Raw genomic sequence first — 19,609 nt, 5'->3', positions numbered from 1 at the left:
AAACATGTATATTAAATAACTATGTTGCATTCACCCTGGGGTGCAAAAGCCTCTAAGGTAGCAAAAACAGAAATTAATTAAAATACTGGTATGTTAAGAAAGAGGATGGCTTTAATGTCTGGACCAGCACCGTCCAACACAAGTTTCTGCAATAACGGAAATGTTCTATAGGAGAGTGCTAGTCTAGACATTTGCACTGTCTAATAAGTAGCCACTAGATATACGGCTTTTGAGCACCTGAAATAAAAGACAGTACAACTGAAGGATTGAAATTTAAGTTACATTTACTTTTAGTTAATTGAAATTTAAATAGCCACATGTGTCTAAGGCCTATTCATCAATACAGGTCTAGACAACACATCTTGTTATAAATATTGTAGTTTTTCAATTCTTTCTTATATACTTGGCACATAACTCAAAAGGAGTTTAAAGCATAATGCCATTGCTATAATAAATCTCTTACTATTTCTATTTACTTTCGTAAACAAGTTTTCTCAGGGCTTACAATAGCAAAACACAAATAGAAATACACATTGATTCAGTCAGTCAGTAAAATTCATATATAGACACATGAATTAATTGGGGGGAAAATGTCCCAGGCACCTCGTTAACAGATGGGTTTTGATTAAAATGTACTTTTTGCTTCAGTCAGTTAGTTCAGTTGCTCAGTTGTGTCCAACTCTTTGCGACCCCATGTATCACAGCACAGCAGGCCTCCCTGTCCATTACCGACTCCTGGAGTTCACCCAAACTCATGTCCATCGAGTCGGTGATGGCATCCATCCATCTCATCCTCTGTCATCCCCTTCTCCTCCAGCCCCCAATCCCTTCCATCATTAGGGTCTTTTCAAATGAGTCAACTCTTTGCATGAGGTGGCCCAAGTATTGGAGTTTCAGCTTCAGCATCATTCCTTCCAATAAACACCCAGGACTGATCACCTTTAAAATGCACTGGTTGGATCTCATTGCAGTCCAAGGGACTCTCAAGAGTCTTCTCCAACACCACAGTTCAAAAGCATCAGTTCTTCGGTGCTCAGCTTTCTTCACAGTCCAATTCTTACATCCATACATGACCACTGGAAAAACCATAGCCTTTACAAGATGGACCTTTGTTGACAAAGTAATGTCTCTGCTTTTTAATATGCTATCTAGGTTTGTCATAACTTTCCTTCCAAGGAGTAAGCGTCTTTTAATTTCATGGCTGCAATAATCATTGCAGTGATTTTGGAGCCCCCCCAAAATAAAGTCTGATATTGTTTCCACTGTTTCCCCATCTATTTCCCATGAAGTGATGGGACCAGATGCCATGATCTTAGTTTTCTGAATGTTGAGCTTTAAGCCAACTTTTCCTCTTTCACTTTCATCAAGAGGCTTTTGAGTTTCTCTTCACTTTCTGCCATAAGGGTGGTGTCATCTGCATATCTGAGGTTATTGATATTTCTCCCGGCAATCTTGACTCGAGCTTGTGCTTCCCCCAGCCCAGCGTTTCTCATGATGTACTCTGCATAGAAGTTAAATAAGCAGGGTGACAATATACAGCCCTGACGTACTTCTTTTCCTATTTGGAACCAGTCTGTTGTTCCACGTCCAGTTCTAACTGTTGCTTCCTGACCTGCATATACGTTTCTCAAGAGGCAGGTCAGGGGGTCTGGTATTCCCATCTCTTTCAGAATCTTCCACAGTTTGTTGTGATCCATACAGTCAAAGGTTTTGGTATAGTCAATAAAGCAGAAATAGATCTTTTTCTGGAACTCTCTTGCTTTTTTGATGATCCAGGGGATGTTGGCAATTTGATCTCTGGTTCCTCTGCCTTTTCTAAAACCAGCTTGAACATCTGGAAGTTCATGGTTCACATATTGCTGAAGTCTGGCTTGGAGAATTTTGAGCGTTACTTTATTAGCGTGTGAGACGAGTGCAATTGTGTGATAGTTTGAGCATTCTTTGACATTGCCTTTCTTTGGGATTGGAATGAAAACTGACCTTTTCCAGTCCTGTGGCCAGTGCTGAGTTTTCCAAATATGCTTAGTAACTATTAAAATTTGGGTAATATATTTGTTTTGATTAACTGTGTAGAAAAATAATTGTGATGCTAAAAATATTTAATACAAAACAAATCTTAGCCTAGAGCAGAGATTTCCAAAGTTTCTCAGCTTACAGGGCCCTTAGTGTTGCAGTTGTTTTCTTCCTTATTCGCATAGGCTAGAAGAAAGATCTCTACAACTTAATAGTGGTAATTCAGGTCATGCCCAACAGATGTCGCTGTTTTTCTCTCAAAAATTCGAAATACCCTGCAGCGCACCTGTGAATTGACTGTAGTGCCAGGGGTGCCTCGGTGTACAGTTTGACATCCATTGATCTAGAGTCTTTGGCATTAAAAAAACAAAGCGACTGGCAAATCAGCTTAAAGGAATATTTTATATTCCCAATGTTAGGAGTAGCTTTTAGGAGTGACTAATGGAAAACATAGAGGACACCAAGAAAAAGGTTGGTTTTAAGAATTCACAAAGATTACAAATAATTTGGGGGCAAGCTAGTAGTGAATGGTATGATTAAATAGGCATCCACAAATGTATTTTGAAGTTTAGATTAAGTATACCATAATAGAAATAGCATCATCGACTCAATGGACATGAGTTTGAGTAAGCTCCAGGAGTTGGTGATGGACAGGGAAGCCTGGCAAGCTGCAGTCCATGGGGTTGCAAAGAGTCAGACAAGACTGAGCAACTGAATTGAACTGAGTTGAACTGAATAGAAATAGAATAATTGAACTGAATATACAAATAGAATATCAGATCAGTCGCTCAGTCGTGTCCGACTCTTTGTGATCCCATGAATCGCAGCACGCCAGGCTTCCCTGTCCATCACCAACTCCCGGAGTTCACTGAGTCTCACGTCCATCGAGTCAGTGATGCCATCCAGCCATCTCATCCTCTGTTGTCCCCTTCTCCTCCTGCACCCAATCCCTCCCAGCATCAGAGTCTTTTCCAATGAGTCAACTCTTCACATGAGATGGCCAAAGTACTGGAGTTTCAGCTTTAGCATCATTCCTTCCAAAGAAATCCCAGGGCTGATCTCCTTCAGAATGGACTGGTTGGATCTCCTTGCAGTCCAAAGGACTCTCAAGAGTCTTCTCCAACACCACAGTTCAAAAGCATCAATTCTTCAGCATCTATTTCTATTATAACAGGGGATATACGCAATATAACAGGGGAAACATTTTTAATTGTTAGGTTTGTAAAAAGCTGCATTTAACTTACAAAATAAGCCTCTTTCAGCTCACATCCCATCTTCCAACTCTGAAAGCTGCTTGTGGTCACATACTGAGTGGATTATTTGAGTAGCTATTCCTTGTAGACTGAGTAGACCATAGTAAGAAAATTTCCACTCTGGGAAAGGTTTAAATGAATGAATGAGAGAGAGAGAGAGAAAAAAAAATACTGTGAACTGGGAAAGAGAAGTACAATGGATGGAAAACAATGTTAAGGAGAGTATAGAAGAAAGAGAAGGGGTTAAGGGTTAGTGGGCTTCCCTGGTGGCTCAGATGATAAAGAATCTGTCTGCAATGCAGGAGACCCGGGTTCAGTCCCTGGGTCGGGAAGATCCTCTGGCAAAGGGAATGGCTACCCACTCCAGTATTCTTACCTGAAGAACACCATGGACAGAGGAGCCTGGCTGGCTATAGTCAATGGGTTAACAGAGTTGGACATGACTGAACGACTAAACACATTTTCACTTTCACTAAGGGTTAGCATGTGTTTCTTTGAATCTACAAAATGAGGATAGTTGTATTTTCCCTATTATAAATATTCTCTCTGGCATGTTCTATAAACAGTCCCTATCTACAGTTAGTCAGTAGTTTGTGGAAAAAGGAGTTCCTCCAGAATAACGGACATAGACATATAAAGTCATATCAGAATGAAATATCTCTAGTTAAACACATACATTTAATATTAATAAAATATTAAGACAGTTTATTCACCACTGAAACCATAAATATTTTTTTACAATAAACTTGGAAGAATTTGAGTGGAGTAGATATCTTGATTTGTTTATTACTGCTCTGCATTATGAGAGATTGTTCCATGACAAACTAAGGAGTTTTCCACCAATAAGACTTAAGAGCGCAGAAGTTCCGATCTTCAAATGGCTTATGTGGAAGTAATTTTTCCAGTCATAATGTAAAATTTGAGAAACTCAGGGTTCTCTGAAATGACTTCTTTGTCCGAATTACCTTTTCCCCACTCTGTTTTCATTTTTAAAGAAATGTATACAATTAGCCCATCTTTTGGTTCATCATCAGTACACAGGGGACAGTAACAGTCGTTTCACTGAGTTGTTGCAGAAGTAAAGATACAGTCTGGGCAAGCCTCTGCAATGTCATAAAATGTAAACTGTCAAAGTTATTATTTTTCCACTGTCTCTCTCTTGCTTTGGCTTAAATGAAACACTGTCTCTTCAGGTTCTTAATAGTGGACTGGAGGTCTACCTTTGTAGATTTTTAGAGATGAATTTATGGTATTGTGGATTATATGAGAATTTAGAGATTAAACAATTTAAACTCTCTCTGCTATGTCCATCACTAGTTCATTTTATATGATTCTGGGAATTTCCTAAAGTTAAATTCTAAATTTTTCATTCACACTACCTTTCTGAATGTTCTAGATGAATCTTGTGACTTCACATATTATTAGTTTGGGCTATCATATACCCATCTACAAATACACTTCTTATCTTCTAAATCTCTATACAGCATTGTTCATAAAACACTTTTAATTTAAATGCCACAACTCCTGAAACATATTGAAAATCAAGTCCATCTCTCTCCAAGAGCTATCTTTACAAATTTTCCCATAATTATCAACAACCTCTTCAGTGTTGGGCTTCCCAGGGAGCTCAGTGGTAAAGAATTCACCTGCCAATGCAGCAGACACAGGAGATGTGGGTGTGATCCCTGGGCTGGGGAGATCCCTTGGAGAAGCAAGTGGCAACCCATACCAGTATTCTTGCCTGGAGAATCTCAAGAAAAAGGAGCTTGGAGGGCTACAGTCCATTGGGTTGCAAAAAGTCAGACGCAGCTGAGCAACTGAGCATAGACGCACCTTCACCTTTGGTATTTCTAGGCCCATAACCTTGGTATCATCCTAATTTTTAATTTTTAGTTCTATTTTGACCTATAGTTATAAATTCTACTTCTCCTTTGTAATAACTTTGAGATTCACTTTTCCATCAACATCATAAATTCATCATACCCCTACTCCCCAATTTTGCTACTTCCCAGCTCTCAGACCTAAACTATCTCATGTGTGGATTACTATAATGGCCTAATAGGAATTCTCCTCATCATTCAACTTTTCCCATGCCAACCAAACATTGAGAATATTTGTATGGTATTATTTATGCTTCATCCCACGTATCCATAGTGGCTGGTTGCCTATTTCTTATTTTGTAAAATCATGATTAGTAAGCATATCACTCAAGGTTCTTCATCACTGGAATTATAATTCTGCATCTACTGAGATGATCATATGACTTTCATACTTCATTCTATTGAGTGCTGTATCACATTTACTGACTTGTGTATGTTGAAGCATCTTTGTATCCTGGAAATGAATCCCACTTGAACATGGTATATGATTACTTTATTGTCCTCTTGATTTCAGTTTGCCAGTATCTTGTTGAGGATTTTTGCATCTATGTTTACCAGGGATATTGGTCTGTAATTTTCTTTCTTGTAGTGTCCATTCCTAGCTTAGTAAATGCTGGCTTCATAAAATTAGTTTGGAAATATTCCCTCTTCTCAATGTTTCTAAAGAGTTTGAGAAGCACTGGATAAATTCTTTGAAATGTTTGATAGAATTCACCTGGGAAGCCATCTGGTCCTGGGCTTTTCTTTTGGGGGAAGATTTTTGAAAATCAAGTCCATCTCTCTCCAAGAGCTATCTTTACAAATTTTCCCATAATTATCAACAACCCCCTCAGTGTTGGGTTTCCCAGGGAGCTCAGTGATAAAGAATTCACCTGCCAATGCAGGAGACACAGGAGATGTGGGTGCAATCCCTGGGTTGGGGAGATCCCCTGGAGGAGGAAATGGCAATTATTACTATCAATAATTAATTACTATTTATATTAAGAATTAATTACTAAATAATTATTACTATTAATAATTCAATTGCCTAAACCAGTTTAGATTTTCTATTTCATGTTTCAGACTTGAAAGGTTGCAGGTTTCTAGGAATTTATCCATTTCTTCTAGGTTATCCAGTTTGTTGACATAGCATTGTTCTTAGTAGTTTCTTACGATAGCTTTTATTTTTGTGGCATCAGTTTAATGTTTCCACTTTCATTTCTGACTTCTTTTATTTGAGGCTTCTCTCTTTTTTCTTAGTATAACTAAAAATTTGTCAATTTTGCTTATCTTTTCAAAATATCAGCTCTTATTTTTATTGATCTTTTCTATTGCTTTTCTCTTCTCTATTTCATTTATTTCTGCTCTGATATTTATTTCCTTCCTTTTGTTAACTTTGAGCTTAGTTTGGTTTTCTTAAGGTATAAAATTAAGATGTTTCTTTTTTTTTGAGATACTTCTTTTTGTTTAATGTAGGTATTTATTGCTAAAAACCTGCTTCATAGAAGTGGTTTGCTGCATCCCACTAGTTTTAGTATGTTGTATTTCTATCTTCATTCGTTGTTTTGTTTTTTTATTCCCATGTACAAAACTTATTCAGTTTTTTCTCTCACTCAGCAAATGGAGTTCATTTGTCTTTCCTGGTGATAACTGACAGTCTTTCAACATACTTATTACCTTTAGGTTCCTTTGCTAAGTCTGCTGCTAAGTCACTTCAGTCGTGTCCGACTCTGTGCAACCCCATAGACGGCAGCCCACCAGGCTCCCCCGTCCCTGGGATTCTCCAGGCAAGAACACTGGAGTGAGTTGCCATTTCCTTCTCCAATGCATGAAAGTGAAAAGTGAAAGTGAAGTCGCTCAGTCGTGTCTGACTCTTAGCGACCCCATGGACTGCAGCCCACCAGGCTCCTCCATCCATGGGATTTTCCAGGCAAGAGTACTAGAGTGGGGTGCCATTGCCTATGGCTTAAATAAATCTTTGATATATTTCCTTTTTGTTTACATGCAAGTCATGTTTTTAACCTTATTGATATCACAGATATCTGTTACCTTTGTTTAGTGAGTGAAAGTTGCTCAGTTATGTCTGACTCTTTGTGACCCCATGGACTATTCAGTCATGGAATTCTCTAGGCCAGAATACTGGAATGGGTAGCTTTTCCCTTCTCCAGGGGATCTTCCCAATCTTGTGATTGAACCCAGGTCTCCCACATTGTAGGTGGATTCTTTACCAGCTGAGCTACAAGGGAAGCCCAAGAATACTGGAGTGGGTAGCCTATCTGTTCTCCAGCAGATCTTCCCAACCCAAGAATCAAACCGGGGTCTTCTGCATCACAGGCAGATTCTTTACCAACTGAGCTTTGCTTAGTGTGCAGAACAAGACAGGCCTGGCTGCTATCCTTGTAAGGTTGGCCCATGGCTGACATCTGGGAAGTTGGATTTCATGAGGTTTCCTACCACCCTGACTAGAGTGCCTCACGGTGCCTAAACTGTTTGTACAAACAATATGGTTTGTACAAATACCTCCTTTCCTTTAAGGAGTCTGAAATTTTGGTATGTTTCAGGCACAGGGTGCCTTCATGTTGTGGTTTGGCCACTAAGTCAGGTCTGCCTCTTTTGTGACCCCATGGACTGTATGTAGCCCGTCAGGATGCTCTGTCCAAGGGATTTCCCAGGCAAGAATGGAGTGGGTTGTCATTTTCTTCTCCATATTTTCATTTGTTTTAAGACATTTTCTCTTTGATTTCTTCTTTGACTCACCGGTTGTTTAGAAGAGTATTGTTTATTTCCACATATTTACAGATTTTCCAGCTTTCTTCCTGTTATTCATTCCTAGTTTCAACTATTGTAGGCAGAAAAGATACTTGGTTTGATTTAAATCTTTCTAAATTTATTAAGAATTGTTTTGTAACCTGTTAATCTCCCTAAATTTGTTAAGATTTATTTTGTGGAGGAAACTGATGGCCAAGGGGGTGTCTCTTGGCACTGAGCTGTGCTGACTTGGGGATGAGGTGTCATAGGTAGAGAGAAACTATTCTGCCCTTTTCAGTGCATCTTGGAGCTTCCCTGGTGGCTCAAATGGTTAAGACTCTGTCTGAAATGCAGGAGACCTGGGTTCTATCTCTGTCAGGAAGGTCCCCTGGAGAAGGGAATGGCAACCCACTCTAGTATTCTTGCCTGGAGAAATCTCTGGACAGCAAGAGACTGGTGGGCTACCGTCCACGATGGTAAAGAGCTGGACAGGACTGAGTGACTTTCATTTTCTTTTCAGTGCATCTGTTTGTTTGTTTTTTTTTCTTGAACAGTGCTGGAACTTCCCCACTGGATTCCTGGACTTTATACAAAGATACTCTTATCTGTGAATTATTGTAAAAATTGATGACATGTCAGAGGATGACAGAATAAAATACTTATTCTGCCATACTGCTGACTAATGACAAAGTTAGTGTGACAAAAAATTCTACAATAAACCAAGAGAACTATATATTCCTAATAAGGACAGTGCCCTTTCCAAAATTAAGATTTTTTTGAGTATAGGTCTTTGCCTACTAGAAGTTTAAAAGAACTAGAAGTAGGGGGAAGGTAGATACAAAAATGAATTGGAGAAAGGAGAATAATAGCAAGTAGATTAGATAGTTATCATAATAGTGCCAAGCAATAGATAAGAAGATCGACTTATAGTTAAAAATAGTGGCTTGAACATAAAAACTTACACTTTCCCTTTGAATACTCCACTAAAATGAAGTAGAATGATCAAAAAGGGATAAACCAACAGGCCAAAGAGAATAGAAGAGGAAAAAAAATATTAAAAATTTAGAATCCAGAAAGGAAATGGATTAAGTCAAACAGATTAAATGATGTCTGAAAATGGAAGGTTAAGCCAGGAGGGAGAGACAGTTCAGAAACAAGTCAAATCATACAACAATCTCATAAAGACACAAATTATAGGTCTTAGATATTTCTGAATGTGGTAGCATAGCTAAGACAGGAAGCAAAGAGGACTGGGTAAAAGTCTGTATTAGAAAGACTTAGACCTACACGTAGCCTTTGCCAACTATATAGCTTAGCAAATTGGCTCTCTTTTGTCCATTGGAGAAGACAAGAGATTTACTCTTTGAAGAAGTACAACCAGTGGGACTTTGAAGTGGAGTACCAGATTGGGCAAAAGACTGTATCCTCATCTTCAAAATTGGTGAATTATTGAAACTCTATGTATTAAATAGTGATAATACTAGCTACTTTCCCAAAGTTGGCCCAAAGAATGCTGGAAGCCAAGTCTATACTCTCCAAAGAGGAGCTCAGAAAAATCCTCTGTGAAAAATCCATCATAAGGTAAAATATTTAGAAATACTGACATTTGGCGGTTCATAATAAAATGGTCACCAATAAAATTGGCCATAATAAAATGACCAATTATTTTGCCTAACTTGACACCAATAAATAACAATCCACATTCATGCAGAAAGAGTTTTTAAAGATCTTTTTAGTACCTCACACTCAGATACAAATTGAAAGCCAAGGACCAAATATTTGAATAAAGGTCTTCTCTTGATACACTGAAAAGCCAAATAAGAAAAAAAGAGGATTTGAGGAAAAAAGAAATCAAGAAGGAGAAAATAACCTCATAAGATCTGTAATGAATATTCTCAAAGAATTAAGAAAACATCTTGATTGCATTCATGAGACAAGTACAAGAGACTATTAAAAAAGAAATGTTCTCTATGTAGTTATTCTTCAAGTTAAAAAATATAATACATAAGGTACATTTTTGGTACTGAGTTGTTGTACAGTCGCTAAGTCCTGTTTGACTCTTTGTGACCCCATGTACTACAGCATCCCAGGCTTCCCTGTCCTTCACTATCTCCTGGAGCTTGCTCAAACTCATGTTCATTGATTCAGGGATGCCATACAACCATCTCATCCTCTGTTGTCCCCTTCTCCTCCTGCCTTCAATCTTGCCCAGTATCAGGGTCTTTTCCAGTGAGTCAGCTTCTTGCATGAGGTGGTCAAAGTACTGGAGCTTCAGCATCAGTCCTTCCAATGAATATTCAGGACTGGTTTCCTTTAAGATCGACTGATTTGATCTTCTTGTTGTCCAAAGGACTCTCACAAGTCTCCAGCACCACAGTTTGAAAGCATCAATTCTTCAGTGCTCAGCCTTCTTTATGGTCCAACTCTGACATCCATACACAACTACTAGAAAAACCATAGCTTTGACCATACAAACCCTTGTCAGCAAAATGGTATTTCTGCTTTTTACTCTACTATGTAGGTTTGTCATAGTTTTTCTTCCAAGGAGCAAGTGTCTTTTCATTTCATGGCTGTGGTCACTGTCTGCAGTGATTTTAGAACCCAAGAAAATAAAATCTGATGTTTCTGCATCTATTTGCCATGAAGATGGGACTGGACACCATGATCTTAGTTTTCTGAATGCTGAGTTTTAAGCCAGCTTTTTTACTCTCCTCTTTCACCTTCATCAGGAGGTTCTTTAGTTCTTCCCTTTCTGCCATAAGGGTGGTATCATCTGCATATCCAAGGTTGTTGATATTTCTCCTGGCAATCTTGATTCCAGCTTGAGCTTCATCCAGCCTGGCATTTCACATGATGCACTCTGCATAGAAGTTAAATTAGCAAAGTGACAATATACAGTCTTGTCATACTCCTGTCCAAATTTTGAAGCAGTGTGTTGTTCCATGTCCGATTCTAAGTATTGCTTCTTGACCTGCAGACAGGTCAGGTGATCTGGTATTCCCATTTATTAAAAAATTTTCCACAGTTTGTTGTGATCCACATAGTCAAAGGCTTTACTGTGGTCGATGAAGCAGATGTTTTTCTGGAACTCTCTTGCTTTCTTCATGATCCAGTGAATGTTGGCACTTTGATCTCTGGTTCCTCTGCCTCTTTGAAACCCAGCATGTACATCTAGAAGTTCTCTGTTCACATACTGCTGAAGCCTAGTTTAAAGGTTTTGAGAATAACCTTGCTAGCACAAGAAATGAACAAAATTCTATGGTGGTTTGAACATTTTTGACAGTGCTCTTCTTTGAGACTGGAATGAAAACTGACCTTTTCCAGTCCTGTGGACAACTCCTGAGTTTTCCAAATTCACTGACACATTGAGTACAGCACTTTAATGGTATCATCATCTTTTAGGATTTTAAATAGCTCAGCTGGAATTCTGTCACCTGCATTACCCTCGTTCCTAGTAATGCTTCCAAAGGCCCATTTACACTCCAGGATGTCTGACTCTAGGTGAGTGACCACACTATCGTGGTATTCTGGGTCATTAAGTCCTTTTTTGTATAGTTCTTCTGTGTATTCTTGCCACCTCTTCTTAGTCTCTGCTAGGTCCTTACCATTTCTGTCCTTTCCTTGCCTTGCCTGAAATGCTCCCTTGTTATCATCAGTTTTCTTGAAGATATCTCTAGTCTTTCCCATTCTATTGTTTTCTTTCATGTCTTTGCATTGTTCATTTAAGAAGGCCTTTCTATCTCCCTTTCTGTTCTCTGGAACTCTGCTTTCAGTTCGGTATATCTTTCCCTTTCTCCTTTGCCTTTTGTTTCTCTTCTTTTCTCAGCTATTTGTAAAGCCTCCTCAGACAACCACTTTACCGTCTTGCATTGCTTTTTCTTTGGGATGGCTTTGGTCACTAACTACTGTACAATGTTTCTTCGGGATGATTTTGGTCACTGCCTTGTATATATGTTACAAACCTCTGCTCATACTTCTTCAGGCACTCTGTCTATCAGATCTAATCCCTTGAATCTATTTGTCACTTCCTCTATATAGTCATAAGGAATTTGGTTTAGGTTATACCTGAATTGCCTAGTGGTTTTCCCTACTTTCTTCAATTTAAGCCTAAATGTTTCTATAAGGCGGCACTCATGATTTGAGCCACAGTCAGCTCCAGGTCTTGTTTTTGCTAAGTGTATAGAGCTTCTCCATCTTCAGCTGCAAAGAATACAATCAATCTGATTTTGGTGATATTCATGTGTAGAGCTGACTCTTGGGTTCTTGGAAAAAGGGTGTTTGCCATGACCAGTGTATTCTCTTGACAAAACTCTTGTTAGCCATTGCCCTGCTTCATTTTGTACTCCAAGGCCAAACTTGCCTGTTACTCCAGGTATCTTTTGACTTCCTACTTTTACATTCCAATTCCCTATGATGGAAAGGACATCTATTTTTGGTGTTCATTCTAGAAGGTGTTGTAAGTCTTCTTAAAACCAGTCAACTTCAGCTTCTTTGGCATCAGTGGTTGGGGCACAGATTTGGATTACTGTGATATAGAATGGTTTGACTTGGAAACGAATAGAGATCATTCTGTCATTTTGAGGTTTCACCCCAGTACTGCATTTCAGAGTCCTGTTGACTATGAGGGCTACTCCATTTCTTCTAAGGAATTCTTGCCTGTAGTAGTAGATATAAAGGTCATCTGAATTAACTTTGCCCATTTTAGTTCACTGATTCCTAAGATGTCAATGTTCAGTCTCCATCTCCTGCTTGACCATGCCCAATTTACCTTGATTCATGGACCTAACATTCCAGGTTCCTGTGAATTATTGTTCTTTACAGCACTGGACTTTACTTTCCCCACCAGGCACATCCACTTTGGCCCAGCTGCTTCATTCTTTCTGGAGCTATTAGTAATTGGCATCTGCTCTTCTCCAGTAGCGTACTGGACATCTTCCAACCTGGGAGGCTCATCTTTCAGTGCCATGTGTTTTGCCTTTTCATACTATTCATGAGGTTCTCATGGCAAGAATACTGGAGTGGTTTGCCATTTCCTCCTTCAGTGGACCATGTTTTGTCAGAACTCTTCACTATGACCTATCTGTCTTGGGTGGCCCTGCATGGTATGGCTCATAGCTTCATTGAGTTACACAAGCCCCTTTGCCATGGCAAGGCTATGATCCATGAAGAGGATCACATTGTAGAATTATTTAAAGGTGGTACATATGAAGATACAGTCTGTGCAATACAATGGCTATTTCAAATTCAGTATAGAACCAACTATAGCTATTTCTCAGCTATTAACTCTTGTCCTGCTACTTACTAGCCACATAACTTTGAGTAAGTACTTAAATTCATGGGGTCTGTTTTTTACCCTGTGGTAAAATGTAAAGTCTTTTAAAAATGTTAAAAATGGCTAATATATAAAGTAAATAAAATACCAGCATATAGGGAGATCATCATTATTTTTTACTGTTAGAGATGTCATGGAAGAAAGATTTAATCAAATAAAATTAACCCTTTGATATATTTCTCTTCCTTAGTTTATCTTATTTATAAAAAGGTAAAATGGGAAACAGGTTTGGAATAAATGAAAAGGAAAAAAGGAATAGAATGCAAAACTTCCACTAAAACAACTGCATGAAAATACAAGATTGCTTTCATGGCAATCGCTTGTCAGATGTTGAAAGAGCTTGGTTATAATAGGGCGGCAGATAAGCCAAAAAAAGCAAATCAACATGAAAACAGATAAAATATAAGAAACAGAATAAAGATCATATTGTAACCTCAAAGCACATAAGTAGTTCATATCCCCCAGCATTCATATACACTTAATCAACCCACCTTCTTTCTACATGCAAGTTCTACTTGGCTCATCAGGAACTTTAACCCTCAGGCCAACCCTGAGGGAAGAATTAACCTACTTATTGAACCCTTAGGCAGTGTGCATGGTCAGAAAGCCATAAAGTATTTGAGGAACATACTGAGGTGATCTCAGCATTTTACTGCAGTATCCCATAATTACTGAAGGAAGAGATTAAAAGTGATGTACTATTTTAAGAAAAAGTAGTCTAAACTTATTTCTTGGTTTAAGTTCTGCTGCCAAACGGAATTCTCAAAATACTTTGGAAGTGTAAATGAATTTAAGATCTATTTTAGGTAAACTATTTATTTTATGAAAAGAGGATAAAATATCACTTACTTTTAGGTGAGGAACATATCATTAGTATTCACAGCCCAGCACACAAAAAAGCCATTTTGAATGACTAAGTTCAGTCTTAACCCAAACCATGTTACAACAGTACAAACAAACCGGTAGATTAAAATGGGTTTGCACTCTAACATCTTAAGAACACTAAAAAACAGCTGAATGTGAAATATACCCCTGAGAATAACTTGGGTGTTAACAGCCAAACAAACACAAGCCCACAAATTTTCCCTTGCCCTTATTTGCTTCCTCAATCTGCCAATGTGCTAATTCAACTGCTGATCTGCTTTAATCCCAACATTTAGTAGATATTACAGTAACTAACCTCCACTTAGCTGATTCATTATATTGCCCTGCACTCTTCTTTCTCTCTATTAAAATATGGCTGATATCTACCTTGCTGAAAGTTCATGGTTACTATACTATCCTCTGGTATGGCCAGGCACTTCTTCCTCCAGTTAAGCAGAAGCTTATTAAAACCACTTGTGTTTGTCTCCAATACTGTTTATACACATTGCACTTGTTACTTTTATTATTTAATCTAGTCACTTGTATATAAGCTGATACAATATGAGTGCAAAAAGAAAACTGTAGACTGTACAAACAAGAACAGCAACAAATTTAAGCTGAATGCTCTAAAAGGACTCAATAAAGAGGAAATTTAACTTGGATTTGGTGTGAATGAGACACTGGGAAAGACTGGAAGAAAACTTGTAAATATCTATAAGCATTCTGTATTAAAATTGTTTCAAATATCTTACTATCTCCAAAGAAATCAAAATGTGAAATCATGCCTTGTGCATTTAGTGTGTGATTTTGGTGAATGTGTTGAGAACACCATTCAATAACCTACACTCAAAAAAAAGACCTTGCCAGCTTTATATCTGAGGGTGCTGGATGTGTGCTCACTCATATCTGATTCTTTGTAACCCCATGGACTGTAGCCCGCCAGGCTCCTCTGTCCACAGAATTTTCCAGGCAAGAATACTGGAGGTGGTTGCCATTTCCTACTCCAGGGGATCTTCCTGACCCAGGGATGGAACAAGCATCTCTTGCATTGGCAGACAGATTCTTTACCACTGAGCAGTCTAGGAAGTCTATATGGGTACTGGTGAATAAAAACAGTTTTATGTTTCAAAGAAAGAAAAACAGTTTATGTTTCAAAGAAAGTAAAATGCTTAAGTATTAACATTTTTATTAGTCCCAGCTATAAATCAACTTTTTTGGTTAACTGACAAATTTGTTGCTGTTGTTTAGTCACTGAGTCGTGTCCAACTCTTGCAATCCCATGGACTGTAGCCCACCACACTCCTCTGTCCATGGGATTTCCCAGGCAAGAATACTGGAGTGGGTTGCCATTTCCTTCCTCAGGGGATCTTCCCAACTCAGGGATCTTGCCTGCATCTCCTGCTTGGCAGGTGGATTTTTCACCAGTGAGCCACCTGGGAAGCCCTTTAATTGACCAACTACAGGCCCCCAATTGTATTAGTTAAGAGGGTTCTACTCTGTTAATCTCAAGAACCTAAAGATTTGTAAATGAATTTCAAACTTAATATAAGATTTCAAAGAGGAGGTAACAACAAGAACTAGAACTACTTGGGAAGGATAATAAATAGGAAGAGAAATAAGGTACACTGAAAACAGCTTTGAAAGGCAACAGAGACAATAGAAAGCATATTAAAAACAGAAATAGTAAATCGAAAGTAAAAAAATAATTTAAAGTAACACCAAAGGATGGATGATTGATGTGAATCAAACCTGAAGATAAAATTATTAATTATTGGTTACAGTGAACAAAGTTAACTGAGAAATGGTCATTTAAACTATGATGTACTCAGTGTTTGGATAAAGATGGTAGACTAAGAGGATATGAATGTCACCTTCCCAAAAGAACACATTAAATATATACCAATATGTGCAATTTACTGAGATAGCTGGAGCTGTTGCCTTATATATTTTTTGTCCCCCTTCTATCTGTCCTATAAGGGCTCCAATTGCACATATATTAGGCCACATGAAGTTGTCCAAAACTCGTTGTTTCTCTGTCCATTATTTTTGTGTTACTTTTCTTTCTGTGTGTCATTTTGGATAGTGTCTATTTATGTCTTGGAGTTGACTAATCTTTTCTTCTGAAATATCTAATCTGTCAGTCCCTGACATAGTATTCTTCATCTCAGATAAGGTAGTTTTAGTCTCTACAGATTCAATTAGAGTATTTTTTATTTTGTCTGTCATATCCACACCTAATATGTTCCCGATTTCTTCTAAGTTCTTGAATATATGGAATTCAGTTGTGGTGGCTGTTTTAATGTCTTCATCTACTAATTCTATTTTTTATGTCACTTTTTGATTGATTTAATTTATCTCATTAGGTTGCAAATTTTTTTCTCAGTCTATACCTTATTTTTTCACTATTTAACATTGTCATTACAATATCAAAAGTTTTCAATTTTTCTAAAGTCCAACTTATCTTTTTCATTTATGGTCCAGGTTTCTGTCCCCTCTATCTATAAAATCTTTTGCCTAGTCCAAGGTCATAATGAATTATCTTAAACTTTAAGAACTTTTATAGTATTAGGTTTTTATTTTGTTTTACTATTCATTTAAAATTAACATTTACATTAAGTATGGGTAAAGGCATCTATTTATTTATTTGGTTCTAGCATCAAATATTGGAGAAGGCAATGGCACCCCACTCCAGTACTCTTGCCTGGAAAATCCCATGGATGGAGGAGCCTGGTAGGCTGCAGTTGATGGGGTCACTACGAGTTGGACACAACTGAGTGACTTCCCTTTCACTTTTCACTTTCATGCATTGGAGGAGGAAATGGCAACCCATTCCAGTGTTCTTGCCTGGAGTATTCCAGGGACAGGGGAGCCTGGTGGGCTGCCGTCTATGGGGTTGCACACAGTCGGACACAACTGAAGTGACTTAGCAGCAGCATCAAATATTGAAAAGACTATTCTGTCTCCAGTGGGTTATCTTTGACCCTTTATCAAAAAGTTGTGTCTATTTCTGGGCTTTCTCTCCTGCTCCACTAATCTTTGAGTGTATCCCTACCTCATCATCACATTGTTTTGATTACTGTGGCTCATTTTTCTACATTCATTAAGTTGATGATTTTAAAAAGTGATGATATGGTAAATCAAATTGATTTTAGAATGTTGAACCAACCTTTCATCTATGGAATAAACCTGACCTGGTCATGGATTGTTTTTGCATATTATTCAACTCAACTTGTTAACATTTTGGTAAAGATTTTTGTGCTTATGTTTATGTGATGTGTTGGTCTGTAGTTCTCTGCTCTTATAGTTGCCTGGTTTTGGCATCAGAGTAATGCTGACTTTATAAGATGAATTGGAAAAGGTTCCTTCCTTTTCTATTTCCTAAAAGAGGTTGTTTAGGACTGATATTTCTTCTTTAAATGTTGGAAGAACTTGCCAGTGAAACCATCTGGGCTGTGTTTTTTTAATAGGAAGGTATTTTTAACTACAAATTTAATTTCTTTAATAGACCAAAAACTATTTCAAGTTATTTCTTCTTGAATTCTAATAGTTTGTCTTTCAAGGAATTTTCCCATTTCAATTAGCTTATCAAATTTATTTACAAAGTTTTAATTTACTTATCCCATATTATCCATTTACTATCTGTCAGATCTATAGTGATGTCACCTCTTCTATTCTTGGTCTTGATAGTCTGTGTCTTCTCATTTTTTTTCTTATTCAGTCTGGCTAGATGTTAAAAAATTTTTGTATTCTTCGTGAAGAACCAGCTTTTGGGTATGTTGATTTTTCCCTGCTGCTACTGCTTAGTCACACAGTTGTGTCCGACTCTCTGAACATGTGTTTGAATGCAGGCTCCTGTGTTCAGGGGATTCTCCAGGCAAGAATACTGGAGTGGGTTGCCATTTCCTTCTCCAGGGAATCTTCCCAATCCAGGGATTGAACCTGAGTCTCCTGCATTGTAAGTGGATTCTTTACCCTCTGAGCCACTGATTTTTCCTTACTGTTCTCAATTTCACCAGTTTATGTTCTTATCTTTATTATTTCCTTCTTTCTTCTTGTTTTGGGCCTAATTTATTTCCTTAAGACACTTAGATTATTGGTTCAAAACTTTTTGGTTTCTAAAGTAAAGCATTAAAGCTTATTCCTCTGTACTTCTTTAGTTGCATCTTACAAATTTTGTAATGTGTTTTTATTGTCATTCAATAGAAAATTTCCCTAATTTCCCTGTGACTGCCTCTGTGATCCATGTGTTTAATTGGCAAAAATTTGGGTTTTTCCAGATATCTTTCTGTTATTGATTTTTAGTTTAGTTTAGTCAGAAAATATATTTTGCCTGACTTCAATAATTTTAATTTTTTAAAATGAACCAAAAAATGGTCTATCTTTGTTTACATTCCAAGTATATTTGAAAAAAATTTATTTTGCTTTTCTTAGGTGGAATGTTCTTATTTTTATTTTCTTAAATGGCTATTAAGTTTTTGAAAATAAAACTTCACTAAAATTTCTTCTTCAGAAAGAAGAAGTATGTCACACAAAGTTGGATTCAGAAATCTGATGGTTCAACATATAAGTTGATTTTGAAAAATCAAAAATTATTTTATTAAAAATTTTATAATGATAAGCAGTTCTCAATATGAACTTAATGATATACATATAATTAATAATGACATAAGAGACCAAGTACCAGAAAATAGATGCAAATAATGAATAAGTTACCCCTTCACATGCTTACCTCCTGATCTGTTCCCAGTATGATCCAATGACCCATCATCTGTACTGTAGCCACACTGGTTTTATTATAGTTCTTCCAAGCAACCATGATCTTTTCTTATCTCAGGAGTTACCGAATATATTCTCTGCATGGAGAATACTTTCTTCCTCTTTTGTCTAATTTCTCTTCAGCTTTCAGAACTGATCTTGAATTCACTTTCCTCAGGAAGCCTTTCCTGATATGCTCTTCAAAGTTTAGGTCCTCCTGGTATACACTTTCATGGCACCCAGTACTTCTCTTTCACAGACCTTGTTATGACTGAACTGAAAGATATAAGGCCAGATTAGTCAGATTATCAAAGATGTTATGACTTCTCGAAAGGTAGAGAATTATCTCAGAAAAGTTTCCAAAATGAGACATGGATTGACCAACTGAACTAACTAAAACTGAATGTGATTTCTATCTTGAAGACTTCTCTGAAAGCAGAATTATGCCTTCAGAAGAATAATGAATGTCTCAGTCTTCCATATTACATATCTAAAACGTCCAAGAGGCTATAATTTATAAAATGTTGTTCACAGCAGGGCACACAAAATCAACCAAAATGAGAAATTTCATTTCTCTGTCTTCATAGATCCAGATAAGGTATCTGTTTCTCTAAGACATTGCTTGCCATGGAAAGGAAAATCCATATACAAATGGCAAATTTGGCTTAAGTAACTTTTCTTTTCCAAATCGAGTCTAAAAATTAATGATTTAGAATCCAGTAATTTCTTGTAAACTTTTAGGCAAAGAATTTGGTTGAAAGGAGTGAAAGGAAAAATCTTCATTT

At 37.4% G+C, this 19,609-nt stretch overlaps 1 long non-coding RNA gene across 1 annotated transcript in view; it reads right to left on the bottom strand.

Moving 5' to 3' along the window:
* Positions 1-266: 266 nt before the first annotated feature.
* Positions 267-19,609, bottom strand: part of LOC147353508 (uncharacterized) — a 30,127-nt gene continuing 10,784 nt past the window's right edge. The window contains exons 3-4 of the long non-coding RNA XR_015145701.1: positions 18,799-19,095; positions 267-3,175 (exon numbers count right to left, since the gene is read on the bottom strand). This is a non-coding gene — a long non-coding RNA (uncharacterized LOC147353508). The remainder of the gene's footprint in view (positions 3,176-18,798; positions 19,096-19,609) is intronic.

Source organism: Bos grunniens, chromosome 18 (assembly GCF_055505025.1).
Source record: "Bos grunniens cultivar Pamir isolate PY7600 chromosome 18, Bosgru_T2T1.0, whole genome shotgun sequence".
Taxonomy (NCBI): Eukaryota; Metazoa; Chordata; class Mammalia; order Artiodactyla; family Bovidae; genus Bos; species Bos grunniens.
The sequence above is the reverse complement of the archived record's forward strand: the minus strand, read 5'-3'. Positions and strand labels throughout refer to the sequence as shown.